This window comes from Bufo bufo, chromosome 1, assembly GCF_905171765.1.
Source record: "Bufo bufo chromosome 1, aBufBuf1.1, whole genome shotgun sequence".
NCBI classification, from domain to species: domain Eukaryota; kingdom Metazoa; phylum Chordata; class Amphibia; order Anura; family Bufonidae; genus Bufo; species Bufo bufo.
In genome coordinates this window covers 330,284,774-330,299,011 of record NC_053389.1, presented here as the reverse complement: position 1 = coordinate 330,299,011, position 14,238 = coordinate 330,284,774, and positions in this window count along the sequence as shown.

Here is a 14,238-nt window from a genome sequence, read left to right as displayed (position 1 = left end):
GCGCCTGCGCCGTACCTGTCTTCAGTCGGCGCAGGCGCACTGAGAGGAGGACGCTCGCTCGGCCGCTCCTTCCTCAGTGCGCCTGCGCCGGGTGTAGATGTGATGTCCTACTTGCTGGTAGAGAGCTCATTTAGATATTATAAAAGTTTGTTTTTTGAAGAACCTGCTGAAGAAAAATGAGTAAGAGCATTATATATTCATATATCGCACTATAAGGAATTTTATTAGCCTAAAAAATAAAAAAAGATTTTAGTGGGGTGACAGAAGCCCTTTAAGTCAGTGTATTTAAATCTAATTTAGCCTTAATTTCTGAAAAGTTTCTGGTGGGATTTGAACTCACAACCTTCTACATTACAGCCAAGAACCGTAAAGAGGACCTTTCACTGATTATTACACTATGAACTAACTATACAGACAGGGAGAGCGGCGCCCGGGGATCTCACTGCACTTACTATTATCTCCGGGCGCCGCTCCGTTCTCCCGCTATGCCCTCCGGCATCTCCGCTCACTAAGTTATAGTAGGCGGAGATTCCAGTCACTAAGTTATGGTAGGCGGAGTCTGCCCTTGTTCTGCTCTAGCGCTGGCCAATCGCAGCGCAGAGCTCACAGCCTGGGAGGTTATTTTCTCCCAGGCTGTGAGCTCTGCAATGCAATTGGCCAGCGCTACAGAAGAACAAGGGCAGACTCCGCCTACCATAACTTAGGGAACGGAGATACCGGAGGACATAGCAGGAGAACGGAGCGGCGCCCGGGGATAATAGTAAGTGCAGTGAGATCCCCGGGCGCCGCTCTACATGTCTGTATAGTTAGTTCATAGTGTAATAATCGGTGAAAGGTCCTCTTTAACCACTACACTATAAAGCTGCATGGACAATTACTAAAAAATAATAAAATATGAGACTTCTGCTGTACAGGAATACTTACTAGTAGTAAGTGTTCCTATACAGCAGAAGTCTAATATTTTTATTTATTTTTTTAAGTGATCAGCCATGTAGCTCTATAGTGTAGGGGTTAAGTTTCTTGGCTGTAATGTAGAAGGTTGTGAGTTCAAATCCCGCCAGAAACATTTAAAAAATAGAGGCTAAAATAAATTATAATAATTCCGATTTTTTTTGTAATTGTAAAAAATTTATGGTACAAAATAAATGAGTAATTACAAAAAAAATATTTTAATTATATATACAGGGTGGGCCATTTATATGGATACACCTTAATAAAATGGGAATGGTTGGTGATATTAACTTCCTGTTTGTGGCACATTAGTATATGTGAGGGGGGAAACTTTTCAAGATGGGTGGTGACCATGGCGGCCATTTTGAAGTTGGCCATTTTGAATCCAACTTTTGTTTTTTCAATAGGAAGAGGGTTTTAACGTAACTTTATTCTTTCATGAGTTATTTACAAGTTTCTCTTTGTTTACAGCGATTGACATGTCGCCGAGGTTAACACGTGAGGAGCGGATAGAAATTGTGTTGATGTCTGGTGAACGCAGTAACCGGGTCATTGCAGCAGATTTCAATGCAAGACACCCTACGAGACCACCCATCTCCCATGCTACAGTTAGCAAACTGCTGGCTAAGTTTTGTGAAACTGGTTCAGTGTTGGATTTGCCAAAATGTGGACGCATGAAATCTGTCTCTAATGAAGAAACATCAGTCCTAGCTTCATTCAGCAAGAGCCCACAGCGTAGCACTCGTAGCATGTCACTGGAGAGTGGCATTAGTCGAGTATCCCTTCGGCGGATATTAGCTACTCACAAATGGCACCCTTACAAACTCCAGATACTGCAGCATCTCAATGAGGATGACCCAGATCGGCGCACTGAATTTGCAGAATGGGCAAAACAAAAATTGGAACAGGACCCTCAGTTTACGCAGAAGATTTTGTTCAGTGATGAGGCAAACTTTTATGTGAATGGTGAAGTTAACAAACAAAACCACCGCTAACCCATATTGGATAGATCCCTCCAAGACTATTGGAACAAAACAATTGATGGTATGGTGTGATATATGGGGTACAAAGATAGTGGGGCCATTCTTCATCAATGGAAACCTCAAGGCCACTGGATATGCGAAATTGCTACATGATGATGTGTTTCCCTCTTTATGCACTGAAGCTGGCACGTTCCCTGAGTTTTTCCAGCAAGATGGTGCACCACCACATTATGGGTGTCAGGTCCGAGCATTCCTAGATGAACAGTTTCTTGGAAAGTGGATTGGTCCTCGTGGCCAGTTGAATGGCCCCCAAGGTCTCCCGATCTGACCCCCTTAGACTTTTATCTTTGGGGTCATCTGAAGGCAATTGTCTATGCGGTGAAGATACGAGATGTGCAGCACCTGAAACTACGGATACTGGAAGCCTGTGCTAGCATTTCTCCTGTGGTGGTGCTATCAGTGTGTGAAGAGTGGGAGAAGAGGGTTGCATTGACAATCCAACACAATGGGCAGCACATTGAACACATTTTATAAGTGGTCAGAAACGTGTAAATAACTCATGAAAGAATAAAGTTACGTTAAAACCAAGTACACCATTGTTTTTCTTGTGAAATTACCAATAAGTTTGATGTGTCACATGACCCTCTTCCTATTGAAAAAACAAAAGTTGGATTCAAAATGGCCGACTTCAAAATAGCCGCTATGGTCACCACCCTTCTTGAAAAGTTTCCCCCCTCACATATACTAATGTGCCACAAACAGGAAGTTAATATCACCAACCATTCCCATTTTATTAAGGTGTATCAATATAAATGGCCCACCCTGTATATATATATATATATATATATATATATATATATTTATAAAATCATACTTCTAATATATATGAATGCATAATATGTGGGAAACTACTGCTGATGTTTTAGCCATAATATATTTACATATATTATAATATATTATACAGTGAGGAACAGAAGTATTTGAACACCCTGCAATTTTGCTAATTTTCCCACGTAAAAATCATGGAGGGGTCTGAAATTGACATTGTAGGTGCATTCCCACTCTCAAAAAAATTCAGGAAATCACATTGTATGATTTTTAAAGAATTTATTTGTCTTGCACTGCTGAACATAAGTATTTGAACACCTGAGAAAATCTGTGTTAATTTTTGGTACAGAAGCCTTTGTTTGCAATTACAGAGGTCAAACGTTTCCTGTAGTTCTTCACCAGGTTTGCACACACTGCAACAGGGATTTTGGCCCACTCCTCCACACAGATCTCCTCTAGATCTGTCAGATTTCGGGGCTGTCGATGAGCAACAGCTCAGCTCCCTCTAAAGATATTCTATTGGATTTAGGTCTGGAGACTGGCTAGGCCACTTCAGAACCTTGATATGCTTCTTACAGAGCCACTCCTTTGTTTTCCTTGCTGTGTGCTTTGGGTCGTTGTCATGTTGGAAGACCCAGTCATGACCCATCTTCAATGCTCTGACTGAGGAAAGGAGGTTGTTGCTCAAAATCTCACAATAAATGGCCCAATTCATCCTCTCCTTAATACAATGCAGTCGTCCTGTCCCCTTCGCAGAAAAGTACCCCCAAATCATGATGTTACCACTCCCATGCTTCACAGTAGGGATGGTGTTCTTGGGATGCAACTCATCCTTCTTTTTCCTCCAAACACAACGAGTGAAGTTTAGCCCAAAAAGTTCTATTTTGGTCTCATCTGACCACATGACTTTCTCCTATGCCTCCTCTGGATCATCCAGATGGTCATTGGCAAACTTCAGATGGGCCTGGACATGTGATGACTCGAGCAGGGGAACCTTCCGTGCAATGCATGATTTGAAACCATGACGGCATAGTGTTCTACTGACAGTGACCTTTGAAACTGTGGTCCCAGCTCTCTTCATGTCATTGACCAGCTCCTCCCTTGTAGTTCTGGGCTGATTCCTCACCTTTCTTATCATCAGTGATACCCTACGAGGTGAGATCATGCATGGAGCCCCAGTCCAAGGGAGACTGACAGTCGTCTTTAGCCTCTTCCATTTTCTAACAATTGCTCCAACAGTTGATCTATTTTCACCAAGCTGCTTGGCAATTGCCCCATAGCCCTTTCCAGCCTTGTGGAGCTCCACAATTTTGTCTCTGGTGTCTTTTGACAGCTCTTTGGTTTTGCCCATGGGGGTTGGACAGGTGTCTTTAAAGAGCTCAGACAGGTGCTACTAAGTTAGATTAATGAGTGGAGTAGAGGTGGACTTTTTAAAGGCACAGTAACAGGTCTTTGAGAGCCAGAATTCTTGCTGTTTCTCAGGTGTTCAAATACTTATGTTCAGCAGTGCAAGACAAATAAATTCTTTAAAAATCATACAATGTGATTTCCAGATTTTTTAATTTTTTATTTTGTCTCTCAGAGTGGGAATGTACCTATAATGTGAGTTTCAGACCCCTCCATGATTTCTAAGTGGGAGAACTTGCAAAAACGCAGGGTGTTCAAATACTTCTGTTCCTCACTGTATATTCTAAATATATAATAATATATATAAATATATTATGGCTAAAAACGTATATATATGTTTAAATTCAATTTAGCCTCTATTTCTGAAAAGTTTCTGGCAGGATTTGAACTCACAATCTTCTACAATACAGCCAATAAGCTTAACCACTACACTATAGAGCTGCATGTCTAGTTATTAAAAAGAAAAAAAAAATCTATGAGACTTCTGCTGTATAGGAATACTTATTACTAGCAAGTATTCCTATACAGCAGAAGTCTCATATATTTTTTTTATTATTATTATTATTTTTTTTTTTAATAACTGTTCATGCAGCTCTATAGTGTAGTGGTTAAGATTCTTGGCTGTAATGTAGAAGGTTGTGAGTTGAAATGCTGCCAGAAACTTTTCAGAAATAGAGGCTAAATTAAATTTAAATACACTGGGTGTCCCAAAGCACTGACTCCATATATGGACAAAGCTATATATGGAGTCAAAGCAGGGACTCCTAAGCCGAACTAGAGTCCCGACACCCTCCCCTCTTCAGAGCAGGTGGTGACTGGTTTAATGCTTGGGTTCTACCATTGACTTAAATTGTGCTCTGGTGCTCTGTAGAGCACCCGAGCATAGCAAAGTGTTCTACTCGAGCACACAAGCACTTTGGTGTTCGACCAACTCTAAGGGCCCATTCACACGACCGTTTAAACGGATCCGCAATTTTGCGGAAGGTATGCGGACCCATTCATTTCTATGGGCCCCTCAAAAGATGCGGATAGAATACCGTGTGCTGTCCCCATACCGCGGCTCTGCAAAAATAAACTTCAATGTCCTATACTTGTCCGCAGAAAACGTTCCGTGCACCAATACAAGTCTATAGGTCCGCAAATATGCGGATTACAACGGAAATGTTTCCATATGTACTCCGCATTAATGTGGATCGATGTCTGCATATTTATTGACCCAGCCCCAAATCAAAATTGATACATTATCAGACAGGTCTGTCTGGACTGAATGAGACAGAGAAAATCAATCTTTGGAGTTGGCAGTGAAATTCTGATTTCCTTGAAATGGCTTTCTCTGTGGAGAAAATGATTTTTCTGATCCAGGAGAGAGTGGAGTTATGGGACGCTCGCTCAGAATTGTACCACGACCGTGTCCGCAAGGATAGGTCGTGGTGCGAAATAGCTGAAAATCTTATGCCGGACGAGTGGGCCAAGGGAGATAGCAAAGTTCATAAAAGGATTGGTAAGTAAACGTAAACTTTAATATTTCTAGATTTTTTTATATTTTTTTATTGGGTTTAGGTTGCCTAGCATGTGCAGCATGCTCTGAGAAGTTTGCAAACTTCTCAGAGCATGCTGCACTTCTATTCTAAGTGCACGAGCATGATGTCATTGTAATCTAGTGTACATGCATGTAGCATGTAGTTTGTGCAGCATTCTCTGAGAAGTTTGCAAACTTCTCAGAGCATCCTGCACTTATATTCTAAGTGCACGAGCATGATGTCATTGTAATCTAATTTGATTTTACAGTAAAAACCTTAAGACAAGATGGCATTCTACCCGTGATCAATTCAGAAGCGAGGAGACTGGTCGGAAAGGGCAAAGTGGTGGCAAAACGAAAAAAACTTATTTATATACAAAGCAATTACAGTTCTTAAAACCTATATTTGAACTACGATCGTAAGTATTTAAAATTTTAATATTGAATGTTTAATTTAAAAAAATACTAATATCAGGCTAAATAAATTAAATATATATATTTTTTTAAAGAACTGTTGACAGTCTTGTTGAAGACGCAGCTGACAGTCACCAGTCAGCGGAAAGCTTTTTGTGTATGTTCCCTCAAGAATGCTCCTCACCAGCACAAACTCCTCCAATGCCAACTACACCTCCGCCACAGATTCAGACAACTCCACCGAATATTGGCGACAGACGTTCCAGTAAAAGGAAAAGATCAACTCCTCCTCTGCCATGTCCTTGAGTATTTATCCCAAAACAGACCTGAGTGTCAAGAAGACTCAATTATGTTGGGTATGGGGGCCGTTTTACAAAGGATTCCAAAGACACGGCAACAAATGTGTGTTGCGTCAATAACAACTGTACTTGAACTGTTTGCTGGGCCTCGTATGCCAATGAATGTATACAATTATCGCAGCATGCTCTATATTCTGCGTTTTTCACGCAACCCAGGCCCCATAAAAGTAAATGGGGCTGCGTGAAAATTTAAAGCATCCGCAAGCAAGTGCGGATGCTGTGCGATTTTCACGCATGGTTGCTAGGATACGATTGGGCTGGGGACCCGATCTTTATTATTTCCCATTATAACATGGTTATAAGGGAAAATAATAGCATTATTAATACAGAATGCTAAGTAAATTACAGATGGAGGGGTTAAAAAATGTAATTAAACTCACCTCATCCACTTATTTGCGCAGCCCGGCTCGTCTTCTTTCTTCTTCTTTGAGGACCTGGGAGGAAAAGGACCTTTGGTGACGTCGTGGTGAGCACGGTGACGTCAACAAAGGTTCTTTTTCTCTCAGGTCCTCAAAGAAGAAGAAAGAAGATGAGCCGGACTGCGCAAATAAGTGGATGAGGTGAGTTTAATTTTTTATTATTTTTTTTTAACCCCTCCATGCCTAATTTCCTTAGCATTCTGTATTAAGAATGCTATTATTTTCCCTTATAACCATGTTATAATGGAAAATAATAAAATCTACAGAATACTGAACCCAAACTCAAACTTCAGTGAAGAAGTCCAGGTTCGGGTCTGGGTACCAAACATACCGATTTTTCTCACGCGTGTGCAAAACGCATTAAAAAGATTTGCACTCGCGCAGATAAATCGTTCAATTTCACGCAATGTACCCGCATGTTGTCCGGCCCTCACACGCAATGCCCGTGTGAAAGAGGCCATAATCGCATTGTATCCGCAAGTAAGTGTGGAAGCAATGTGATTTTAATGGATTGTTGCTAAAGATACGAGGGATGAGAGACCGGTGACCTCTTATACTTTATTATTTACCATTATAACATAGTTTTAATAGAAAATAATATAATTGTTAATACAGAATGCTATTTAAAAAGTGATTAGAGGGATTAATATTTTAAAATAATTTTTATTAAACTCTTCCACTTGAATGCACAGCCGGACTACTCTACTTTCTTCTTGTTAGAGGAGCTGGCAAAAGACCTTTGCTGAAGTAATCACTATCACAAAGTGGTTAGTACGATTACGTCAGCGCAAGTTCGGCAGCATGAATATAGAAGGTATGTCTATATTCATTAAGCAGTACCTTTGCCAGGTCCTCAAATAAGATGAAAAAATATGAGACCAAATGGGCAATCATGTGGATGAGTTGATTTTAATGAATTATTCATTTTTATTCCCTCTATGGACTTTTCATGTATTATTCAGTATTAAGAATGCAATAACAATGTAATAATTGAAATTATTACAATCTGCACAAACCATAACCCAAAACCAAACTTCTGTGATGAAGTACGTTTTGGGGTCAGAGACTCTAATGACATTATCGCGCCTCCTGAGCCGGCCTCTGATAGGCTGCAGGCAATAGTGCCTGCAGCCTATCACAAGAACAGGGACGGGAGATGCCTCTCCCTCCCCTGCCCCGCCGCAGCACAGCCATCTGTATCGCTGTCCTGAGGACAGCGATACAGATGAATATGGAGATGAGCGCTTCCATAATGGAAGTGCTCATCTCTTAATTCCTCCCCAACGGCGCCCGCAATTAGAACCAGGGCAGCACAGCCTGTGGCAATCGGCGGTGCGGCCCTGAATGATAAAAATTAATATACGAATGGTTCTAGTTGGCGTCCAGACCCGTTGGACCACCGCTGTCGGTGCGCCACTGGTCAGAGTACCAAATATTCCGTTATTAATAACGCATGTATAAAAAGCATTGCTTTTGCGCCTAAAAAACTAAACAAGGTTACACAATCTCAGTCTAAACAGACAAAAATTGAAAATGGCACCAATGTCTGATCTGTTCTGGTCCCACTACATAAAAACGCTATTTTAAAGAAAACTAAAGTGACAAAATTAAGAAGCCAGACAACATAAATGCTTTATTTATTTAGTATACTCCATTCTCCTTGTAGTTGAGTGGCCACCGTCAATATATTATTACTGAGCGCCCAAATGTTTTTGAAGTTTGAAGAGGAGAGATATTTTCTCTTCGATAGTGAATTGCGGGGTTCATGAAATCGCTTTGTGTTCTTCACTATCTTGTAAGGCAGTGGCTCTGGTGAATAACAGACTCAATTCAACTCAACAGACTTTTCAATGAGGTATTAGTCAGTTTTTTTCAAAAATATGAAAATTATTTTGAATGTTTTTAAAAAAAAAATTAGCTCACAAGCCCACTTCAAGGGTCCTCATTCTCTTGCGAGTCACTAATCTAATCTAACAATATGGGAACTAACTAAAAAATAAAATTCAAATACATTTATATAACCATAACCCAAAATTTATCTACGAGTACCAAGAATGCTGTTCAGCTGCCATGATAATGCACCCTCTCTATTAATGAAGTAATCAGCAAAGAGAACTGCTAGTCCAGCAGATCCAGGTCTTCCATGCTGATTATGGTCTAATCCAACAGATGTGATTGTTGGAAAAGGGGCCACTTCAGGTTCAGAGGGTGCATCATGAATCCTGGTGAAATTGTGCAAAATCACACAAGCCTGTATCAGCAGGGTGGCATTTTGCGGACTCATTTGCAAGGATGACATGAACACTCTCCATTTATTGGACAGTATTCCAAAAGCACATTCAACATATCGATGTGCACGAGACAGGTGATAATTGAATACGCGCTTTCGGTCATTTAAATCGCGTCTAGGAAAAGCTTGCATTACATGTGGAGATAATGCAAACCCGTCGTCTGCCAAGATTACAAATGGAGCGGCTGAAGCAGAAGATCTGGGTAGTCGACTGGCCTCTGGCAAGGCAAGTTGGTTGGCGCAAAGCCGTTCACCCATTCTAGAAGAACAGAAGATGTGGGCGTCTGCTGTGCTTCCATAGGCCCCAATGTCAACAATAATAAATCTATAATTACTGTCAACTAAGGCCAACAGCACTACAGAAAAATATTGTTTGAAATTAAAATATTGGGACCCTGAGTGAGGCGGCTTCTTAACACATATGTGTTTGCCATCCAATGCCCCTATGCAGTTTGGAAACTGTGCAGATTGATAAAACCCATCAGCAATTCTAAGCCAATCTTCTGTCTTGGGTTGGGACATCACCGCATCTCTGAGTCGCTGCCAGATAAGTTAACATGTGTGACAAACGATCCCAGATATAGTTGAGATTCCCAGCAGATACTCATAATGCAAGGAGGCAAAAGAGTTCCCAGTGGCAAGGAACCTGTGAAGAGAAAAAATACATTTATAAGTTCCTATTTTTTAAATTAAAATATTTTACAGTTATAATTAAGGATAGACTAATAAACTTACCTCAACATGACTAGAAGTCTTTCTTCAGGTGAAATGCTGCGCCTCATGTTTGTGTCCTGAACGGAGAGACGCAAGCAACATATCAAAAGTAGCTACTGACATACGGCAATAACCCTGAAATTTATCAGGGTGCTGCCGCAAGTCAAAGTACAAGGTGTGAAAGTGGCCGTTCTGTAGGCGCTGGGAGACAATGGGATGAACCCACCGCCTTCTCCTCGGTTCTTCAGACAGCATAGCTGGCTGCTGTTCAAATCTCGGAGAAACTAGCCCGTACCGAAGAACCTCTTGTTCATTAGCCATGATACACAAGAAATATAGCCCAAAACAGATGCCGACCAAGCACAAGTTTCAAACTAAGCTCTCTGTGCAATCAAAGCCAGACAAAATAGCGCTAAAGCAATCTGACAGGATTATTTTATATACATGTCACCTTTTTTTTTTGTTCAACACCTAAATATTTATATAAAATGTAGAATACACCTTCCGTTTTTTTGCGTATCTGCAAAAAACAGAAAATTATTACGGTCGCCTGAATGGGCCCTAACTGTTACACATTGCTATTCTGGACTGTGTAGAAGGAGTGTGGCAGGCCAGGAATCAGCCTCTCCTCCTCCTACAGAGCAGCGTGATGTGTGGCAGTATCCTGCTGCTGGAGAGAGCTATTGTGATGAGGCACATATCTTGCCATATCTACTGTGAGGGGGCACATATCTGGCCATATATACTGTGAGGGGGAACATATCTGGCCATAACTACTGTGAGGGGGCACATATCTGCCTATAACTACTGTGAGGGGGCACATATCTGGCCATAGCTACTGTGAGGGGGCACATATCTGGCCATAACTACTGTGAGGGGGCACATATCTGGCCATAACTACTGTGATGGGGCACATATCTGGCCATAACTCCTAGGATGGGGCATGTATAGACATAGCAACTGTGAGGGGGCACATCTGGGCAGAGCAACTGTGAAGGGGGCACATCTAGGCATAGCTACTGTGAAAGAGGCACATCTGGGCATAGCTACTGTGAGGTGTACATGTGGGCATAACTACTGTGAATAGGGTACATGTGAGCATTACTGCTGTGAACGGGGCACATCTGAGCATAACTACTGTGGGGGGCATAACTACTGTGAAGGGCGCACAATGTGGGCACAACTACTGTCAAGGGGCACAATATGGGCATTCCTGCTGTGAAGGGGACACAATGTGAGCGTAACTACTGTGAAGGGGACACATTGTGGGCATTACAACTGTGAAGGGGCACAATGTGGGCATTACTACTGTGAGGGGAACAATGTGGGAATAAGTACTGCAAAGGGGGGCATATCTGGGCATAGTAACTGTGAAGGGGCACATCTGGGCATAGCTACAGTGAAGGGGCATATCTGGGTCAAGTCCTAGAGATCAATGCCTGGTTCATTTTACCCCCTGCTGTGCTAAACACTCGTTCAGACAATACAACTGCTGCAGCGCCTGTCAGCACCTCCAAGGCGTAAAGGGCAAGCTCAGGCCAGGTGTCCAATTTTGAGACCCAGAAGTTAAATGGGGCAGACCCATTAGTCAGTATGTGCAGACATGTGAACACGTACTCTTCCAACATGTTGCTGAAATGACGCCTCCTGCTAATACAGTCCATATCAGATGGTGGTGCTGTATCTTGTGGCGTGCTGATGAAAGTTTTCCACATTTCGGCCATGCTAACCCTCCCTTCTGAGGTGGTGCCGGTATTTCCACCGCATTGGCAACTTCCTCCTCTGCCTCGTTCTTCCACTGAGCCCACGCTGTCAGGTGGAAATTCCATCAATAGTGCGTCTACCAACGTGCGCTTGTATTCGTGCATCTTTTGATCACGCTCTAGTGACATAAGTCAGGACGGCATGTTGTCCTTGTAGCGAGGATCCATTAGGGTAGCCACCCAGTAATCAGCACTGGTAACAATCCGTGCAACATGGCAGTCATTGCGCAGGCACTGCAGCATGTACTCGCTCAGTTGTGCCAGGCTGCCCAGAAGCAACGACAAGCTGTCCTCGGTTTCACTAATTTCACGTATTAGCATGTATTCTGCCTGCCCTGACTGTAGCCTGTTTCCTGAATATATGTATTGCCTGTTCCTTCAATACTTCACACCGGTGTCTGTGACCTGAGGGGGTCATTTGAAAACAACACCAGGAGAATTCCAAGCGGTCCAGATTTGTAAGAAAAGAAAAAGTGGCACTAACCCCTGTAAAAACCTCCGTCTTTTATTCATCCATTAAAAAACGAGTTAATGAAAATGCAGAAAATGCGGTATAAGCAATGGTCATTTCACGACTATGCGCTTCTACAGGCCTAGAGTCAGTAGCATGGTAGCTTCCCTGCAGCGAAGTGCATATCCCTGTATAGGGGTTAAAGGGTGAATATCTGGGGACTGCCAGGATAATGCTTTTAGGTCTAGCCCAAAGTCAAAGCGGTTAGTTGGAGAAGTGGTTCCACATCCATTGCGACAGGTTTTTGGGAAACATCAAGACGACATCCCCTAGGTGTGACAATAGTATACTCTGCTATTCATGCACTAAAATAGGCCTAATCCATACATATAAGCTGTAGAAGCTTTGCAGCATGTTTTTGGAAAGAAAAAGGCACAATCTCACAGAGTATGTGGCAAAATATATGCTGCTGTTGATTTAGGGAAATATGCCTATTGCACACTTATTAACTGTGGAAGCTGTGTAACAAATTTTTTGGGAAAAAAGGCTGGTTTCTGCACATAAAAGAGTACTGTCGCTTTTTATGATCTTTGTGCAGTGCCGCAATCTATATATGATCAGCTCCAGTCCTGGCTATAAACACTGTAACTGTCCCAATGCTGTTGCTAATGATAAAACCTAACGTTCTACCTAGTAATTGTATCTACTTAACTAAATCTTCCCAATCTCTGTCCTTGTTAGACCTTTAAATGGCTGACTTGTGTGTCTAATTGGTATGTAGCAGAGACATGGCAGACAAGTCCTCTCACATCGGTAGCTGAGCTCACAACATCATCTCTGTTTCAGACCTAACATACAGCCTGATAGAGCAGCCAATTTTCTTCCTTCTGATTGGTTGTCAGGCTCACTGCAAAGTATTGTGGGGAAGCTGGCGGGATCCCCTTGGGGTTATGTGATGGTTGTGCCGTTTTGCATGATTTGTGCAAAGCAAATCGGCAAAACTTTGTCTTTTTTTGGAAAAGGAATTTTTGTGAAATTTGTAATGAATCTGATCGGTTTAGAATTGATTTAGCTAATTTCTACTGCTAATAGATAGGTTGGATATGCAGCCCTGGTGGAAGAGTGGTAGGTTCCTTGAAGCACATTTTCTGCTTTTTTTTTTAAAACTACCCTTTCTCACTTTTTTCAGATAAATACATACATTATTATTTTTATTTACATACTTGTTAGACTGTGTGCAGATCCTAACAAAATTATATGAATTGATTGAAATTAAGTTTTACTGTTTGATTCTGAGGTGCTAATTCACAGGTGATAACCAATATGGCACCACTTCCTGTTGTCACTTTTGCAAAATGGCCGACAAAACAAAACAGGAAAATGTCTGTATCTCTAAGAATAATAGCCACACTCTTTTATACTTTAACATCTTATTTTTTGCAATTTATTAGATAGGTTTCAATTCCTATTGGACATCCTCTACAGATTATGTACATTTTGGAGTATGCCTTGGTATGTGAGTTTCATGATGTAACTGATTTTTCTTTTATCCAAAATATTTTTTGTCCAACAACAACTCACAATTAGCTTAAATTCATTCACATTTCTGCAGAAGCTTTTTCTTCCAGGCCTGTTAATTTAAACGTCTCTAGTTTTAGGGAGGGGGTATGATAGGAGCGGAGATTTCATTAGATTAAGCTATTATTGAAATAACAAGATGACAGGCTAACAATTAATGTGATACCCTTGGATTGGTATGAACAAAAGAAATATATCAAGGGGATTTGAGATGCTATTGTCACACGCTGAGAAGAATAGTGGCGGCTCAGCTTTAGGGTGGCCACTGGTCAAGCAAGGTTGTATTGAAGCCGAGAGTAAGGAGAGCTATTACAAGTTTAATCAAATTACATTGTTTTACGGCAATCAGTTTCTGTGCTAGAAGAATACAACATTTCTACTTGATACGACTGATGGCTGCAGAGATATCACCATCAGGGACTTGAAGTTATCAGTGCAGTTATCGAAACAGCTATTAGACCATTGAAGTGTATACTGGAGCATTTACCCTAACAAAACAATTATTGGAGCATTGAAGCAATTGAAAGGGCTATCTGAGCTCTCGGGTAATGGTGAGGCAGCT